Source organism: Leopardus geoffroyi, chromosome B1 (genome assembly GCF_018350155.1).
Source record: "Leopardus geoffroyi isolate Oge1 chromosome B1, O.geoffroyi_Oge1_pat1.0, whole genome shotgun sequence".
Lineage (NCBI taxonomy): Eukaryota > Metazoa > Chordata > Mammalia > Carnivora > Felidae > Leopardus > Leopardus geoffroyi.
This window is the reverse complement of record NC_059327.1, coordinates 69,611,264-69,630,885: the sequence shown is the minus strand read 5'-3', so window position 1 is coordinate 69,630,885 and position 19,622 is coordinate 69,611,264.

Here is a 19,622-nt window from a genome sequence, read left to right as displayed (position 1 = left end):
CACCAGAAAGCAGGATAAATCTCTAAAGAGACTTGGAACTCAGAGACACCAAAGTTAAGGGTAGGAGGCCATAGTGAAATCAAGAGAATTCCATGAAGGCCCATATACTGAACAATGGAACCCATATAATACTTTCCTCACTTTCCACAACTTTATGTACCAGGCCTCCCTCACAGGTGAAGGGCTAGAGGGTTCATCTCTTTGGAATCTCAATGGCTCAAGGAAAAACAATTGACAGCTGGGGAGAGGGAACATCCTTGATTAAAGAAAAAACAAACACAAAAACTGGATACCTGTGTAATTACCCTAAAGGAAAGATCACTGGTCAGTAAGCCTTGGAACTATACGCAAAGCTTCTAACCTATTTTTAGGAGTCTACTCTTAACCATCAAATATCAGCCAAGGATTAGAAAAGCCATGCCACTTACTAGAAATAAAGAGCACGAAGAGAGTAAACAATGCAGAAGAGAAAAAGCAATACAAGAAATAGGAGGCAGCAGTCAAAGAAACCCTATAATCAATAGCCTTAAACATATATATAATCTATATAAGTATATAATATAATCCATAAAATAAGAATATTGAGATTATTTAAAATAGAAGGAAAGATTTCAAACAACACAGACTATTAAAAATTAAAAATACAGTAGCAGAAACAAAACTAAATAAAAAGGTTGCAATATAAAAATGAGGAAATCTCCAGAAAGTGTAACCAAAAGGCAAAATGGAAGATAGGTAAGACAGATAAAATTTTAGAGATTTAATCTTAAAGTTCAGTCAAATAATAGAGTCCCAGAAAAAGACAAAAGAAATTTTGAAAGAAAAAAATCACATAGAAAGAAATAAGAACACACCGAGGACTGAACTGTCTGGCTTTAAAACTCAAAGTAAATTGATTAGCATCCACCTCAATGAATGAAAAGATTTTCACAACAAAGCACAGTATTGCAGAATTTCAGGAAAGTGAGATGTAGAGAAAAAACAGGCAATCTGAATGGTCTCAGACTTCTCAACAGCAACGTTAAAGTCAAAAAGAAAACAGAATCATGCCTTCAATGTTCCGTGAAAAATGATTTTCGATCTAGATTTTGAATCCAGACAAATGATCAATCAAATGAGAAGGTGGAATAAGAGCTTTTCACACGGGCGAGCGCAAAAAAAATTATCTCCCATACACTTCTCAGGAAACTACAGCAAGATTGACTTCATTAAATGAAATAACCAAAAAGCAGGAAACTTGGAATTCTAGCAGCAGGTTTAGAAGAGGAGAGAAGTATGAGAAACTCCCACAGCCACTGTGAAGGGAGGACCCAGGAGAACAGCTCTTCAGCAATTCTAGAGAACAATGTGTCTACATAAGTTGTTACAGAAGGATTCCAGGGAGGAAGGTTCTAAGAATAAAACAAAACAAAACAAAAAAATGATTACTCATCAGATAGGTTTCATGTGTGGAGGAAGGAGTTACTTTTCTCTTCAGGTGTTTGTAGATGAAACATAGTAATTGGTACAGAGAAAATCTAACAAATGAAAATAAAACAATTAGATATTTCTGAGAAAACCAAAAGTTACACAGAAAAAAAGTCATAATCACAAAACACTTATGTGACTCAAATGTGAATAACATTTATTTAGATCCAATAACGAAAATGCTAAATGTTAATTTAATCAAAAACTGAAATAATTGCATTACTATGTTCAGAAAAGGATGAGAATGGAAGATTTTTAATATTTTAGAGAAATAAATTTTTATCTTTCAGAGAAAGAAGAAAAGAGTTATTACCTAACTAAATAGAAAATTGAAAAATAATAGCATATACTCATTTTTTAAGATACATGGAAGTGAATCTGGGAAAAAATATGTAGAAGATTCAAGACCATTTGCCTTTTAGAACAGAAATAAAGGATGGGAAAGAAATGTAGATATGGCCCATCAGTTTTTGTTTTAGGCCCTGTAGAATTCTTGATATTAATTGATTTGACTGAAACATTTTTTTTTATTTTATTTTTTTATTTTTTTTTATTTTTTTTTCAACGTTTATTTATTTTTAGGACAGAGAGAGACAGAGCATGAACGGGGGAGGGGCAGAGAGAGAGGGAGACACAGAATCGAAACAGGCTCCAGGCTCTGAGCCATCAGCCCAGAGCCTGACGCAGGGCTCGAACTCACGGACCGCGAGATCGTGACCTGGCTGAAGTCGGACGCTTAACCGACTGCGCCACCCAGGCGCCCAACTGAAACATTTTTGAGAGGTACAGATGTTATTGTAAAAAAAGAATGAAGGGATCAATGGAACGGAGAATGACCAGATTTTGGAACAAAGAAGGATAATTTGTTTTAAACCACTATTTCATACCTGGATGACTGAAGATAATTTTAGAAAGAATCATGTAGGAGAGGAAATCTGAAATTAGCCAGAGAATTAGGAGTTTGGTGTGGAAGGAAGAATCCCAGACTGATTGGCAGTTAGACAACATGATTTCTATTTCTCATTGCACTCCCAATTGATGTGTGAGCTTGGTCAAGTAAATTTGCTTTTTATAGCCTCAGTTTTGTATCCAGAAAAGGAGGGCGTTGAACTCAGTGATAGGTACCATCCTTCCAATTTATTTGAGGGGGACTTAATTTTACACATGTTGGAAGTGAGAGTGAAACAAGTATCTGTGTGTGGGAGACCACTAGAAATGCAGAATGGGGGTGAGAAAAGCAGTCAGGGAGATCATTCTTAAGGCTCAAGGAGAATAAGAACATAAAGATAGAAATGGAAAGATGGAGGAGAAAACTTTAAGAAATGGCCACTTTAAGGGAGAAAGAAAAGGAAGCAACAAAAGGAAGCGTCATAGATGAATATTTCTAAGAAGAAAAACTAGAATTGTGGAGGTATAAGTTTCAAAAAAAAAAATAGAACAGAAGGATAATTTCAACTATTCATCCATTTGGTTTTAAAATCGTATGAAGAGCTTGGTGGTGTTAGGAATTGAATAATGACCTCCGAACTTAAACTGGTAGGACAATTTTAATAGTAGACCAAATTAAATAAAAGCTTTAGAATTCACCAAAGATAAATTTTGTTTCTCTTTTCCATTAAATCATTTTAGGCATCACATTATACATCTTGCCATCTTGGGCATCTGTGTGAATAAAGGTAGGCTTCTTATTTATCACCTTTAGAGATGGAGCAGTGATTGAAATCTTGCCTGAGACTATGAATTTTTCATAATAGCCAGGTGGCTATTCAGCCCAGCACTCTAAATCCATAAGCCTCAGCTGTGACCCAAGCAAGGTTAAATGGAAATAATACTTGATAATATTTCACCAAGCCCTATCATGCAGGCACATGCCACTTTCTTTAATTTATTTTTCATGCATAATTATTCATCCATACAGTAAAAACAAATCAGTTACACAAAAATATAAATTCACGTTTCATGTACAAGTGGTAACTCCTTTCTGAATTTTATTTTATTCATTTTTACATGCTACTTTGTTTTATACTTTAAATTCTATATTTTATATAACTGAAAATACCATGTGATTATTACCATATAAAATCTGTATATTTTTAATGGCAACGTGACACACAATTTTATACGTATATGTATATATATAAATATCTATACAAATACACACACACACACACACTTATAAGAACTTCTCAATTTCACCCATAGTATACATCTTTAATTTTTAATTTTGTGTGTTTTTTATATCAAAGTCATTATCCTAGTAAAAATACTTGGTCTTTTTTATATTTTTTATTATTTTCTTAGGTAATAATTGTATCCAACATGACATTATTTGGTGTAAGATGTGAAAAATTTGTATGACTCCATTAAGTATTTTTGTATTGCCCCGTCTCTTAAGATAGTAGGTCAAATTATGCTTTTGCTATTTTAATAAATTGCAATACTATTTCTCTTTTCAACCATTTTGTCATTTATGGTGAGTAATCCATCCAGTTTATTCCTTAGACCAGTAGGGTTAACTTTAAGGCAAGGGAGATGTTTTTTCTGTATATTGGAAATCTTTAAACGTTGGTTTTCCATAAATACTTAATTCAGCACAATAATTGCGTTAATTAGATATAGATTGAGTGGATTTAAATAGAAAAAGGCGTGCAATATGAGTCAGTAGAGGGCAGCAAAGATCAGAGAAAAGACATGAATTCAAATGCTGATTTGTAACCCAGGATAAAAGAAGGCTGAAAGTTCTAGAGATAGCAAAGGACCAGAGCTTTCCCCAAAATGTTTCTGTGAATCTTAAAGCCTTGGTTTTGCATCATCTTGGAATAAAAAGACGCACTACCCTGTTATCTTTTGGAAAGTTGACTGATTTGGCTTTCAGTGAACAATGAACTTACTCAGGCATTCTCAAGAAATGAAATTCTATACTTTTATGGGTATTTTCCCCAAAAATATGGTAGTTCCAATTTTTTAAAGAAGTAATTATGCAATAGGTCAATGGAGAATTTCTGTGGGATTTCTGCTTCTTCAGAGATACCAGATGTTTCCCAACAATTTTTGTTTCCCCATCTAGGGCAGTAAAAACAAAACAGAGTTATATCTCTTTAAATATGTAGTTATTTTCCGGGTCATTAAGAAACACAAATGTTTATAAAGGCAAAAAATAACTTAAAATTTTAGTGTCTACTGCTACTAATAGAAAATATTTTAAAGTATTTTTATCTTTTTAATATATTAATAGGAAAATCTAATAACCTGCATTTTTTTGATTTTCAATTTGTTGTATATACATACTCACAAATTCATTAAATGAATATCCAACTCTTTTAACATCAAAATAAGATTCTGAAAAGATAACAAATTTTGCTTGTGAGTGACATGCCTACTCTTATTCTACACATTGAAATTCATGTTCAAATGCAGTGGCAGTCCTGATTCTTTAGTATTGTACAGTATTTATCCTAGGGGGTTTTAAGATCCCAGAAAACATAAAGTTTCCCAGGTGTTTCTTTGAAAATAAAACACAAAGAGTAACCAAATGCTAAAATGGTCAATTAAATAAGTAAAATAGTGTTTCTTTATAATGTCACCCTTCTAATATTGACTATGGCTGTGCAATACTGACTCTGCTTAGTGCCTATGGAATCCCCCTGGCCATGTGGTAGCTTGTTTCCTTGGAATTTAGAAATTAAAGGGGAAACAAGGGGAACTTACCATGTAAGTAGATGTGTTCGAGGCTTAGAACTGGCTGGTCCATTTGGAAATTGAGAAACACACAAAAATGTAAAATAAAAACCTCTGATATCCTTACAGGTTTTACATTTATCTGCATGAGAAGAAAAAAGTAATATCGGTTTGAGGGTTTCTTAAAAAAGACATAAACTAGAACACAGAGACTGTTTTTCCCCCCTCATGTTCCCAAATAACTGATCACTAAGCCCCGCTACTTTTATTTCATAAACATTTCTTGAATCTTTCCTCACTTCAAAGAGTCCTGAATATGTCACCTATGGTAACTATGGTCACCTTGTAGTGACTTCCTAGCAGTCCTCTTGAAAACACTGTATTGTTATCAGAATGCTAACACAGACACCATGATTTTACTCCACTACCTAAATATCTGTAATAAATCTTCATTCATCTGCAGAATGCAGTCCAAATGGCTTAATACAACATATAAGATTTTCATTATTTTTGCATTTAAAGCGTATTCCCATTTATTGACCAAAATGAACTCAATGCCCAGTATTCCTATGCTTAGACAGTGATGATACAAAACCAGAATTATAACAAAATATAACAAAAATTGTATCAAATAATTTAAAATCAGAAAATTAAAAACATAATGTCAGCTTAATAGATTTCTTAGCATCACAGGTAAACTTATTTAAAAAAAGAAAGAGTAGACAGTGGTTATGACAAAAACTGATGAGAAAAATATTGTCCAAGGTTTTACCAGAAACAATATAAAGAAGGGAACTGTATTGGAGATTTGTGGAATTAAATACAACAATACAGCCCCAAAATGGTATTTCTGTCTCTTAGCTACATTCCTTTTTTCTCACATTTCCTTTTCAAAACACAATCATCAGCTCTGAAAAAAACTAATTCCTTGAGACTTTTATAAACAATGAACAGTCATGGTTGGACATTTCCTCTGAAGAAAAGATAGGAATTAAAACAAAGCCACTTTCATCTTCTGTTTGCGCTTGGTAAACAAGCAGTATGAGTTAGAAAAGATCTATCGCTTGTTTATTCATCTCCTCATGTGTCCAAGCACCCACAGAAAGTGTTTACAGAACAAAACAGCTCATTTCTTTTTCCAGAAAATCAAGCTATTGCAACTGGTAAGATTAATTAAAACAGCATGAGTGTGGAGGAGCAAGTAAAGTGTTAGCCAGGAAAGAGACAACGCCAGATAAGCCAATCTGCATTCGATCTTAAAAACGATACAGGCACTTGTCTTTTAGTGGGTTAGGGACTTCTAAATATATTTATTCTCAGCCTTGGTGGATTTTCACTTTGCACGAAAGAATATTCTTAACAACAGAATGGCCTTTCGTTGGTGCAGCCGCAAAGAACCTTTCCTTTCTGTTATTTTATACATTTAAATATTTAACTGAACAGGGTTAGTTCTTTCTTCCAGTTTGATCATTTGGTATCATATGTGTCAACTGGACCCATACACATGCAAAAGAGTACTAATTTTGAAAAAAAATAACATAATTCTGAAAGATACTAAAGTGAATCAGTAAATAATATTGAAATGAATCAATGTAAAAAATCCTTGTGCTAGGTATAAAACATGATAAGGAAAATACGTGATGAGGCACTAGACTTCAATAACGTAAATATAGTTAGTATGGAAAAATGAACGTGTGAAAAATCAAATAACACTACAAACACCAATATAAAATGTCATAAAGCAGTAGAACATTAAGTGATAGAAATTCTGTTCCTATTGAAAATTATTACTGAAATCTTGAGACCCATGCCATGCACCAATTTGGTCTTTACCGTATACTTAGTGTATTCGTTCAATACAATGATGCTAGCACTTGATTATGGTTTTTTCAATTGAAAATGCTTTCATTTTCCTTCCCTTCTATTGAACATGAGATGATGCACTCACTATTCTTAATAAGTAGGTACATAGTTATAAACTCCTTACAGTTTCATAATTTTTATTAAGAATTCTTATCTCCTTATGGTTCCCTAGCTTATTAATTTTAAATTTTTATTCCTAAAACTCACAATTAATGAATTTGAGCCCATGTTAGATGATTTGGGGGAGGGTTTGAAAACGTGGTCTTTGCTACGGATTAGATGCTAACAGGAAGCAGGAGTAATTCTATGATTATTTATCTTTTTTTTTTCCTGTTTTTGAGATATGATTGTTTATCTTACACATCTTATCTGGAAGCAGGGAGCACTAGACTGAACCTGAGTCTATAAAGTGGAGAAGCAGCAGCAGATACTCGTCTTAGCCAGGGCAAGGGAATGGTTTGCTCTTTTGTTTATGTTTTTTCAACGCTCGGATATTATTACTAGTGATCTTGCTTTTGTCTTGATTTATCCTGGTCACAGACGGGTTTTGTCTGGTGGAGATGTTCTATGAAATTGTTTATGATCAAAGGATAAACACAGGCCTCATTGCAAGGATCAAACCAGCTCAGGGCACCAGCCCAGCCTAACTGATAGTACCAGACCAGTCCCAGAAGTCAGGAGTTGCTCTCTCTTTCTGAGTTTTCCCTTTCGGCTAACTGAGGTTTTTCTGATCAGGGTTCTTTTTTCCCAGGAAAACTTAGTCTGTAGTCATATTTGGACCAGATTCAATCACCTGCTGTTTTCTTTTTATGTTTATTATTTACTTGTTGAGAGAGAGAGAGAGAGACCACTTGCATGTATACCAGCGCAGGGCAGAGAGAGAGGTTCCAAAGCAGGCTCTACGCTGACAGCAGAGAGCCAGATCGAGGTTCAAACTCAGAAACTGAGCCTTGAGATCATGACCTGAAACAAAGTCAGACACATAATTGACTGAATCACCCAGCCGCCCCACCTGCTCTTTTCCTTGCAGGATGAGTTGAACACTCTTACATGACATTTCCTCCGTAGTTGCATTTGAAACTCAGGTCAGAATACACCTGCCACCTGCAGCATAAGCAATTATCAGATACAAAATAATCATCAATCCTTGACAGAAATCCTGAGGTCAGGGTTCTAGATTATAAAACTCAGGGAATAGGGCCACCTGTGTTTGTTTTAAAAAGTGAGGTAACTTATTTTTTTCTTAGCTTAGTCATGGGTTCATGTGTTTTTCTTGTATAGAGATGCAGAAGAGTTTTTCGTGAAGTATAAATCTTGGTTAATTAAGAGAAAAGTGAGGATGATACAAATTGTTGCTTGCTAATGAATTTAGACTAATTTGGAGAGCTTTCAGAGCAGAAGTTATATTACTCGGTTCTTGCTACAAAATCAAATTGCGCACCATTTTGCCAGTTTTTTCATCTCAGATGTGAACATTGCAGCTCACATAATGTGTCTGAAGGAGTCAGTTATCCCTTTTGAGAGTTGGTTTTTTTTTTTAAGCATGTATGTACCTTCTTTCAGAGGTTTATGGGCATTTTTTTTTTTCAGGGAAACAATCCATCAGAGGGATGATAGTCTTCAATATCTAGAAGTCTGTAACAATGATTCTGAATACAACAGATAAGAGAGCATGTGGAAGGCCCAATGAAATCACTCAGGGGAGAATGTAGCTAGACAAGAGAAAAGGACCCAAGGGCACTACAACATTTGAAAGTCAGGTAAAGAGAAAAGAAGAGCAAAGTAGGCCAAGGAAAGCTTCCTGGTAAGTTAGCTTTTTAAAACTCTGCAGAATATGAGGTCAAAGAGGCCATGAAAGGGAAGATTTTCAAGGAGGAGAGATTGGTTATATGGTCAAATGCTGCTGGAAATCAAATAAAGAAAGAGAAAGTGAGTCCTGGGTTGTGTAAAAGAGAGGCCAGGGTTAGCTTCACAAGACACATCTCAGTGACTGGGAGGGACAAAAACTACTTGAGTGAAATAGTGATGGGAATAATAATTAGTTGGAAAGTGTAACTCTTAAAAATTCCAGGTAGCATCAACTTAGGAATGAGTCTAACCAAAGCTCCACAAAATCTATATTAATGAAATGTTAAGTGAAACTACCCAAATTATAAAAGAGAAATTAAACAAGCTCAAATTTCTACTCTGTTTGTTCTTTGATGAAATGACTCATCATAAATATATCATTTTCCCTAAGATAATGTGTTCATGTAACTGGGTCCTAATAATTTATTCCACAATTTGTCAAGAAGTTTTTCAAGTTGATTGTAATGTCTATATAGAAAAATTTAAACTTCAACAATATCCAGGAAAATCTGAGGCATAACAGAAGAATGAAGATCATATAAGATATTAAACACATTATAAAACAACAGGAAATATTGATACTCCCCACAAATAATTGATACAACAGAGAAACCATACTGACTTGATTAAATGGTACTGAATAATTGGATAGAATCTGGAGAAAATAAATGAGCTAGCTTCCTTCTTCCAATCTTTACAGTAAATAAATTTCATAAAAACCAATTTTTTAGTAATTAAAACATTTAGGGGCACTTGGGTGACTCGGTTGAACATCTGATTTCGACTCAGGTCATGATCTCACGGTTTGTGATTTCAAGCCCCATGTCAGGGTCTATGCTGATAGCTCAGAGCCTGAAGCCTGCTTCAGATCCTTTCTCTCTCTCTATTTCTCTCTCTCCCTCTCAAAATTAAATATAAAACTTTAAAAACTCAAGAACAAAATTTAAACCATAAAATACACAAGAAAAACACTGAAAAATTCTCTTTTATTCTTGATTTTAAAATATCTTTCTAAGCATAGAGCAAAACCTTTCTATGCGTAGTGCAGAATCTATTAAAGAAAATATTTATAAGTTTGAGTTCATCAAAATTAAACAGTTCTCCATAGCAAGAAAAAAATATCACAAACTTAGTAACTTAGAGTTTTTAGTAACACATATGCTAATAAGTTAATTCTCTTAAATGTGTGTACTGTCCATACAAATCAGCTGGAAAATTACCAGCAACCCATTTTTAAAAAATGCATACACATGAATTCACAGAAAAAAAAGAAATAAAACATTCAAGATATCAACTTCAATCATAAAAAAATGGATTAGAGACTGCAAAACTGAAACTTTATGTCCATTGATCAACTCCCATCTGCTTTACAACGTGGTGCCTATAGTTAAAAGTACAGGATTGTGCACTTCAAGATTTATTAAGAGGGAAGGTCTGATGCTAAGTGTTATTACCACAGAAGAGAGGGGGATGGATACAACGAAACTTTGGGATATGTTGGTTATGTCTAGGACATTGATTGTGATGATGGACCCCATGGGTTTGCATGTGTCCAAACTCACCAAATTATACACATGAGCGGCTCTTTGTATACCAGTTATACCTGAATAAAATTGTCTTAAAAACTTACATTTGACTATCAAGTTTTCATTTAACGCTCTTGGCAAAAAGCAAAATTCCCTAATACACTGAATTAGGAAGGGCATGGGGCAACAGTCTCTCAGCATTCGTATGAACATGCATTGGTACAACTCCCAGGAGGGCAGTTTCACATCTATCAAAACTGTAAATAAACATATACTTTATTTTATAATCCACTTTTAAGAGTTTGTTCTATAAACATACACCATAAAAATACAAAGATTTTCAGAGTGGCATTTATGGGATAGCAAACCATGAAGTTTTTAAAAGGAATGAGACTTACCTATGTACTTCCATGAAAGACTTCCTTGATAATTTTTTTTTATGTTTAAAAACAATTTTTTTAATGCTAATTTATTTTTGAACAGAGAGAGACAAAGAGCGAGCAGGGGAGGAGCAGAGAGAGAGGGAGACACAGAATCTGAAACAGGCTCCAGGCTCTGAGCTGTCAGCACAGAGCACGACATGGGGCACGAACCCATGAACCACGAGATCATGACCTGAGCCGAAGTTGGTCACTTAACTGACTGAGCCACCCTGACGCCCCTCCTTGATAAATTATCAAGTGGAAAAGTAAAGGGTGCTTCACTTTGTGCAAAACAACAAAATCAAAATCACTTCAAGAAAGAGAAACCTGAGTATTGGAGATAATAATAGAAAAATTGCTTACTTTGTACTGTTTAACATTGAGTACAACTTGAATTTTGTGCCATTGTCATGTGTTGCTTTCTCAAAAAAATTATAGTAAAAACATTTTCAAGGAGGACAAAAAAATTAATGAGAAGTGGCGATTTTGTTTTTAAAGGTTTTTATTTATTTTTGAAGGAGACAGAGAGACAGAGCATGAGCGTGGGAGGAGGAGAGAGAGAGGGAGACACAGAATCAGAAGCAAGCTCCAGGCTCTAAGCTGTCAGCACAGAGCCCGACGCCACAAACTGTGAGATCATGACCTGAATCGAAGCCAGATGTTCAACCGACTGAGCTACCCAGGCCCCCCAAGAAGTAGCGATTTGATGGCAACGAGTGTTGAGAAGGATACAGAGAAACTAGATTTACATGGGTCAACTTTTTATTTTTGCTGTGATCTTGGTTGCTTTTTATTTATTTTTTTTTAATTTTTTTATTATTTTTTAAATTTTTTTTTCAATGTTTTATTATTTATTTTTGGGACAGAGAGAGACAGAGCATGAACGGGGGAGGGGCAGAGAAAGAGGGAGACACAGAATCGGAAACAGGCTCCAGGCTCTGAGCCATCAGCCCAGAGCCCGACGCGGGGCTCGAACTCAGGGACCGCGAGATCGTGACCTGGCTGAAGTCGGACGCTTAACCAACTGCGCCACCCAGGCGCCCCTTGGTTGCTTTTTAAAAACACATAGTTTTGGGGGCGCCTGGGTGGCTCAGTCTATTGAGCGTCCGACTTGGGTTCAGGTCATGATCTCATGGTTTATGAGCTCGAGCCCCACGTCCGGCTCTGTGCTGACAGCTCGGAGCCTGGAGCCTGCTTCGGATTCTGTGTCTCCCTCTCTCTCTGCTCCTCTCCCGCTCATGCTCTGTCTCTCTCTGTCAAAAATAAACATTAAAATAATAATAATTTAAAAAACACCTAGTTTTTAAAGGGCCTATTGTATTTCCATCAGAATGAACCAATTGGATGGAAAGAAAGGGTGCTTTGCACAGAGGCAGGAGACAAGGCCCTGAGAAGGCCCAAAGGATTCAATTCAATTGAACAGAGGAGTCTGCCTGTGGTCAGAGCAGGGGTGATTCAATGAAGAAAGTTAGATTTGTGTTTCAAAGGGGACAAAACTCTGGTGGAGATGTTGGCCTGGTTGGAAAAAGGACACATCTCCCATTTTAACAGGTGGAATGAAGAATTAAGTATACAAAAACAGGTAAGGTTTATATATATATTTTAAAATTTTAGTGTCTATTTATATTTGAGAGAGAGAGAGTGAGAGAGAAAGAGAGAGAGAGACAATTTGTGAACGGGGAAGCAGCAGAGAGAGAGGGAGACACAGAATCCGAAGCAGGCTCCAGGCTCTGAGCCGTCAGCACAGAGGCCCACGCAGGGCTTGAACTCATGAACCAAACCACAAGGTCATGACCCGAGCTGACGTCAGAAGCTTAACCGACTGAGCCACCCAGGCGCCCCTAAGCTTTTATATTTTTAGGTGAGTAGAAGAAGTTCCGATAGTCTGCATCTAATCAGTCCATGAGTTAGAAACTAAATCTTCTGACTGTGAGTCTTGCTGGAGGTGGTGGGAGAATTTTGGGGTAAGATCGTCTCCGGTTATGGGAAACTGAGTAGAACTATTAGGAGTTGAGAGTGTCTCAGGATTGTGGTGAACTCAAAATGAAATGACAGTTATTCCAAGGGATAAGAGGATAATAATGGAGATTAATCTGTTTACAAGGGAGTATGATGATTCATTCACCTTGCAATCAAAACTAGGCTAAAGGTAAGTGAAGATGGGGAGTGAGGAGGCCCAAAGGATGTAGTTGTAGGATACGTGGATTGAAAACCTGAATTAATGCAAATAGCTGTCCTGGGTATTGGTAGAGAAATGGAACCAGAAGGCTAAAAAGTCAGGCTAGAGCTAGATGTTTGACATAGAGATCTTAGTGACAATAGACAACAGAGTAGAAGCACAAGAGTGGGTGGTCAGGGGGAAAGACTGGAAACAAAGGATTTTTCTGTTCCTCATTTTCTAGGAGGTTTAAAAAGTAGTAGGTATTGAATATTATCAAATACATTTTTAGCCTCTGTCGAAATGATCTCTTTTTTTCTTATTGAATATATACATAGAGAGAGAGATCTATGTATATACCTATATAGAGATATATCTGTCTTATGTTTCTAATTGTTAACCATCTTCTTGTGAAATACAATTACTTGAAAATAGGGTTTACTTTTTTACACAATGTTCTAGGATTTTATTTTGAATTTTCACATTTGCAATCATAAAAATAATTATCCTTTCAGAACCATATTACCTTCAAAGGCTGAATTGGATAATTTTCTATCCTTTTCTATGCTTTCAACCATGTGATTTGGCATAGAAATGTTAAATCTGTTCCTTGTAAATTTCTAATAAATCATCTGTTTTTATTTAGAGTTTTATGTGGAAATAATTTTTCAACATGTATTTTTTCATTTTATTTCCTATTTCTTGGCGTATTTTAGAAGTTTATATTGCCCACCAGATCATTTATTCCATAGAAATTTTCAGATGTATTAGCATTGGGGAGTATACAGTATTATCTTATAATTTTAATATCCTACTTACATGTTTTGTATTTCCTTCTCTCTCATAAAAATCTGTATTTCATGATTATAGTTTCCAGAAATTTAATATTCCATTTTTCCCAAAGAATTAACTCATGTTTCCTTTGCAGTTCCACTATATTTTCTTGTTTTTTAAATTCAATTATTTTAATTCCTTCTTTCCTTTTTTTCTTTTCTTCCTCCTTCTGTTTTTTTTTTAAATGTGACTTTATAATTTTTTAAATGTGACTTTATAATTTTTTCTATATAATTATATATAGAACTATATAATTCTATGTCAAAGTCTTAGTTCATTTTTGTGTTATTGTTTAATCATGGAATCACATAGGGCTTTGAACCAATTATATCAGTTTGCCTTTGAAGCAACTCTATCAATTTTAGAACATAGGGTTCTCATCTTTGTTATTTTTCCAATGGCTTATAATCATCCATAATGATCATTTTAAAGGTTTTTTTATCTCAAATATCAGATTGGTAAGAATTTGATTTTTTGTTAGCTGCTTTTGCTTTACAACTTACACTTTTTGAATTTTGTCTTACATAGTATCAGAGTTTTTTTTAATATGTGTATTAAAAGAACTGACCTAGAAATCATATGTGAAGAAGAGCCTGAGAGTCACTGTAATTCTTTTGATGTTCTTGGCACCGAAACATGTCACTAACATTATCCTACTTCGTGGATAGTCTCTAACTAGCAGTTTATAGTTTGTCACTAGCCCCTTTTTTGTTTTTTTTTTCTTTTGAATTCTGCTTTATCATGGCAGACGATTGTGGGTTTTATTGTTTTGTTTCTGGTTTTTTGGGGTTTTTTTTGCATGTCAACTTTTTTTTTTTTTTTAACAAAACTTAATCACAGGGGGAAAAAAACCACTCTGAGAACTGGTAACTTAATACCTTGGGCGGAAAGAACAAAGGATAGATAAAATACTATTATCAGTAAAGGCAGGCATTATCTTACTAAAGGGATTTAAAAAATATGTGGCATGGCAATAATTGTTGTGCATAATTGCTGATGTTCTGAGAACAAAACAATACTCTAATATCTATATAATGCTTTGAATTGTATAATTGATACTTGACAATTTTATGGTTGAAATTCCTGGACCAATCATGACATGATTTGTTTTTAAATGTCTGTAATTATAGAGTCAAGCCATGAGAAAATAGATCACTATATCCATAAGTAATAAATCCATAAGACAACACAAAGATATTACACATCTTCATGCTATCTTCCTGAGAAGCTTCAATACAAACCCCAAACCCTAAATTTCCCTGAGGTTCTCTGTTTAGGTGGTGGCCCTGGTTAAATGCATACTTAGGAACTAATTTAAAAAGATGAATTCTAAAAGTCAGAAGTAACTATGAAAAAATAGCAGATTTATTTATGATATGTGAGTTTCTTGTTAGGAGACATTTTATTTTATTTACTTTTTAAAAAAAATTTTTTTAATGTTTATTTATTTTTGACAGACAGAGAGAGAGGGAGACACAGAATCCAAAGCAGGCTCCAGGCTCCGAGCTGTCAGCACAGAGCCCATTGCGGGGCTCGAACTCACGAATTGTGAGATCATGACCTGAGCCGAAGTCGGAGGCTTCACCAACTGAACCACCCAAGTGCCCCTTTAGGAGACATTTTAATGTATTACTGATAAATAGCAAAATTGGAGTGTCCCAGAATGTTAACGGACTTAGTGAAAATTAGACTCCTAATGGATAAACTAATGGATATATATCCTAATGGATAAACTTGGATAGAGTATCAAATCTTCATATAATTTTTTCCCCAAGAAAGGACATGTTTTATTCATTTCTTGTCTTTAGAGTTGTTTTTTTTTTTAATTTCTTGAGATGTTTTTATTTTTAAATAAAGTACTGTCCTGTTATGTTTGGTTATTAATTCAAACATTTCCTTCTTATAAAAAAATCCATTTCTCATTTATTTATTCAGAGCCATGCACTACCATGAATGCATTCAAACATTCAAACATTGCTTAAGCATATAGACATTCAATTTTCCTGAGTGCCAGTCCATGTACTAGTTTAATGAAGTTGCAAAAAAGACTTACTCCAGTTTTCTTTATACATTTTTACTATTTCTCATTCTCCTTTATCACCACTGTTTCTTTTTCCCTGAAACATTGGTATATCCCAGAATTCCAGCCTCGTGTCCTTCTCTTTCCATCCGTATCTATTACATAGGCAAGTCCATAATGCTAGCTCAATTACTTCCCACTTGTCTAGACTCCACACAGTATCTGAACACCTTTCAAAAAACATAGGTCATATTATTCAACAGTCCAATGATTTTTTGAGCAACATGTTGTAGGCACAATGCTAGAGTAGAGAAAACAAAACCAAATGAAATATAGTTCTCGCTATTGAGGAATTAGAAGTCTATTGGATTATATAAGTTCCCACTTTTTAGAAATTCTCAGTGACTCTCCATTACTATAAAATAGGTCCAGACTTTCAAGACCTCCACAGATTATAGTCCACTCTGTAATGAACATTTTGTGTCTCCTCTCCCTCCTTCTCTCTCTCTCTCTCTCTGTCTCTCTCTCTCTCTCTCTCTCTCTGATAGCAACATCTTGAACTCTTGGAAATAAACCTCTGGTCACTCAATGAATTCACTTTTTTAGAAAAGGTTCATGTGACTCAAAATTAGCCAATTAACACACTGAATTCCCTAGACTTAACTTAAGGGTGGAAATATGGACCAGGCTTAGCCAATAAGCATCTTGGCGCAAACATTGATAGAAAATTCATGATGACCAAGATGACCCAATAAGACATAAAAGAGACACAAGCCTTTTCCACTGGACTTGAACCTGGGAAAACATCAGTTGAAGTTTCTTTTGTCATATCATGAGTGCAAGAAGATAGTCTATGTGTAATATTAGGGTTTGACCAGGGAATGGAACAACTATAAGCAATCTAGAATAAGGTATTTATTGCTAAGATAAGACATTACACGACTAAGAGGGGGTGCTGAAGAAACCCATGGGAAGGACACTGCCTCTACGTCTGGTGATAGGCCTGAAATGGACATCCAAGAAGTAAAACTTGGCATGAAATGTGGGGGAGAGAATGACAGAAAATTGGGAGCCATGAACTCTTGTTGGAAACCACAAAAATAAGTGGAACACAAGGGCACACTGGAACCTGAGCCTATCTCTCACCTCCTCCCATGCGGCAGGTGGTAAATGAGTTACAGGCCACATGGCTGTCCCATATCAACAAGCTAAAACAAAAACTCCACATGTGCAGTCAACAACATCACTTGGCATCTTACACGGACTTTCAAAGTTTAATGCCTACAGCTTCACTTCCACTTTCCAAATCTTGCTGCATTTCACTTGTGACAAACCCTAATCCAGAATCACAGAGAAAAAAGAACTGTGGTTCCAGTTTAGCAAAAAAATGGCACAAAACTAGCATGCTATCTAAAAAAGGAATCAACACAGAAAATGTGAATCTAAAACACGAACAAAAGAAAACTTGGTCCTCTTGACATCCCCCAAGATCAAGCAAGCCCTGGACTGTTCAATTATGAGTTAATACACTTTCTTTGTGATAGAGTACTTTGGATTATATTTTCTCTCACTCGCCATCAAAAGATACAAAAGCTGGAACTAAGAATGGAGACTTGCAAGTGAAGGACACCGAATTCATAATGGACAGAATCAAGGAGAGGGGAGAACTCTCACACTTCTGTTGCGGGGGGAGATACTAGTATTTGTAATTTGGTTACAGAGGCCAGAAATAGAAATAAAACACCGTTTTAGCTTGGTGTTCAAACTTATCCTTACTGAAGCAACAGCACTCCTGGTCTTGATATGAAAAATGTAGGATTTCAGAACGTGGTTCTTGTTCCTACAGTTCTTCCTAAGTCCTATAAAAAAAAAAAAGACAAGCTTATCTTGAAATTGGTTCACTTGAGTGCAGACAGGAAAAACAAAAATGACTTTACTATGAAATACCTTTCTTGCCTGAGACCTATTCAAGGTCACTGAGAGACTTAAAGCTTAGAAAGCTGAATTCCCTCTTCCAAACTAAAGTTACTGCCAGCAAAAGCAGGGAAGTAGGAACAATAGGAGGAAATAATATTAAAACCTGTGAAAAGCCATTTTCATCAGGCTCCGCCAAACAAACTCTTAATTTAAACTTAGGAAAGAGGATGCTTACCCCACCTCAAAGATGCCACATAACATGTACTTGGGAACAAGAGTCAGATCACTTCCATCTCCCAACCCAGTCAATGTGGTAAACTGTCCTAAGGCAGAAGCAAGGTTTAGATAATTAGATGAAGGGGATGGACAGAGTAATGTGGCTAGAAACTAGTAAGAGAAAAAATATGGGGCCCGGTTCTAATACAACAACTGGCTTGAAGACATTTCTGGCATTTGGTTGTAGCCCATGAAATTGTCTGGAACACATAGATTGAAAGCCCACTAACATTTCTATTTTATTTTATTTTATTTTATTTTATTTTATTTTATTATTTTATTTTACTTTATTTTATTTTATTTTATTTTATTTTATTTTATCTTATTTTATTTTATTTTAAAATCTTTATTTTTGAGAGGGAGAGAGAGAGAGAGAGAGAGAGAGCAGGGAAGGAACAGAGAGAGAGAGAGAGGGAATTACAGAATCTGAAGCAGGCTCCAGGCTCCAAGCTGTCAGCACAGAGCCCAATGCAGGGCTTGAACTCACGAGCCACAAGATCATGATATAAGCCAAAGTTGGACACTTAGCCGACTGAGCCACCCAGGCACCCGAAAGCCCACTAACATATTAAGAGAGTTGTCCCATCGTCACTGGAAAGCTATAGGCTACAATTAAAATCCTAAGACATATCCCAAATTCCTTATCCCGTCAAAATGAAGGGGGTGGGGCATACCCCACAGGTACATCTCCCATTTGACTACTGAAGACAAAAAATAAGGAAAACCAAAAACCAAAAAAAAAAAATAAATAAATAAAAAAAAATAAAGAACACCACCCAGAAAAGAAGCATCAGGCCAACTGTTTTAAAACAACTCCTTCTAGCACCAGAGAAAGAGCAAAGAACGTTTGCAATTTTTTTGAGCCAGATATTAAATATCGTATGGACTCTTGGCCATTGTGTTTTCTTTCCCATTTGCCTCATCCAACGAAAGTTTTACTGCAAATATTTATTTTCTCTGTCATTGTGTTTTGCAAATGATAAGTTATTGTATAGAGGCAAATTTTCTGTTAGTTTGCTGAACCATGAGGAACTACATCCAGACTTAATGAACAAGAATTGAAATTAACCAGAGGCATAGACCTGGAGCTGAATACCATAACTGGGAACAAGGAATTTAAGCATAAGATTGTGTTTGTATGTGAAATGGCCAAAGGGGCAGTCTCTAGGGGATCTTTGCTGTTTTTCAACTGCCATGACCCATGACCTCTGTTATTGATGTAGGTCTCTATCCTTATCTCTAGGACTGGGGTGTCACCACACACTTGGCCAATGGTGCACTGCAGTGTTGAATCAGAAGTGGGAATCTGACCTAATGGATCCAATCAGAATGAATTACAGATCAAGCTTGGGAGTGATCAAAAAGAGGTTTGCTCTCTTTCCTTCCAGATTTGAATTGGGAAGGAACGTAAGCCAGAAAGCCCACACCATTATAAGGAGAATGTCTAGCAAAATCTCAACCCAACAGACAAGAAGCAGAGCTGAGAAATGCAGAGAAAGAAACCAAATCTTGCTAATTGAGAAAGGCCCTGAATTGAGAGGAGACTGAATGCTTACACATATCTAACTCTAGATTTGTCAGTAACGTAAGCTAATTGTCTTTTCAGTTAAAGG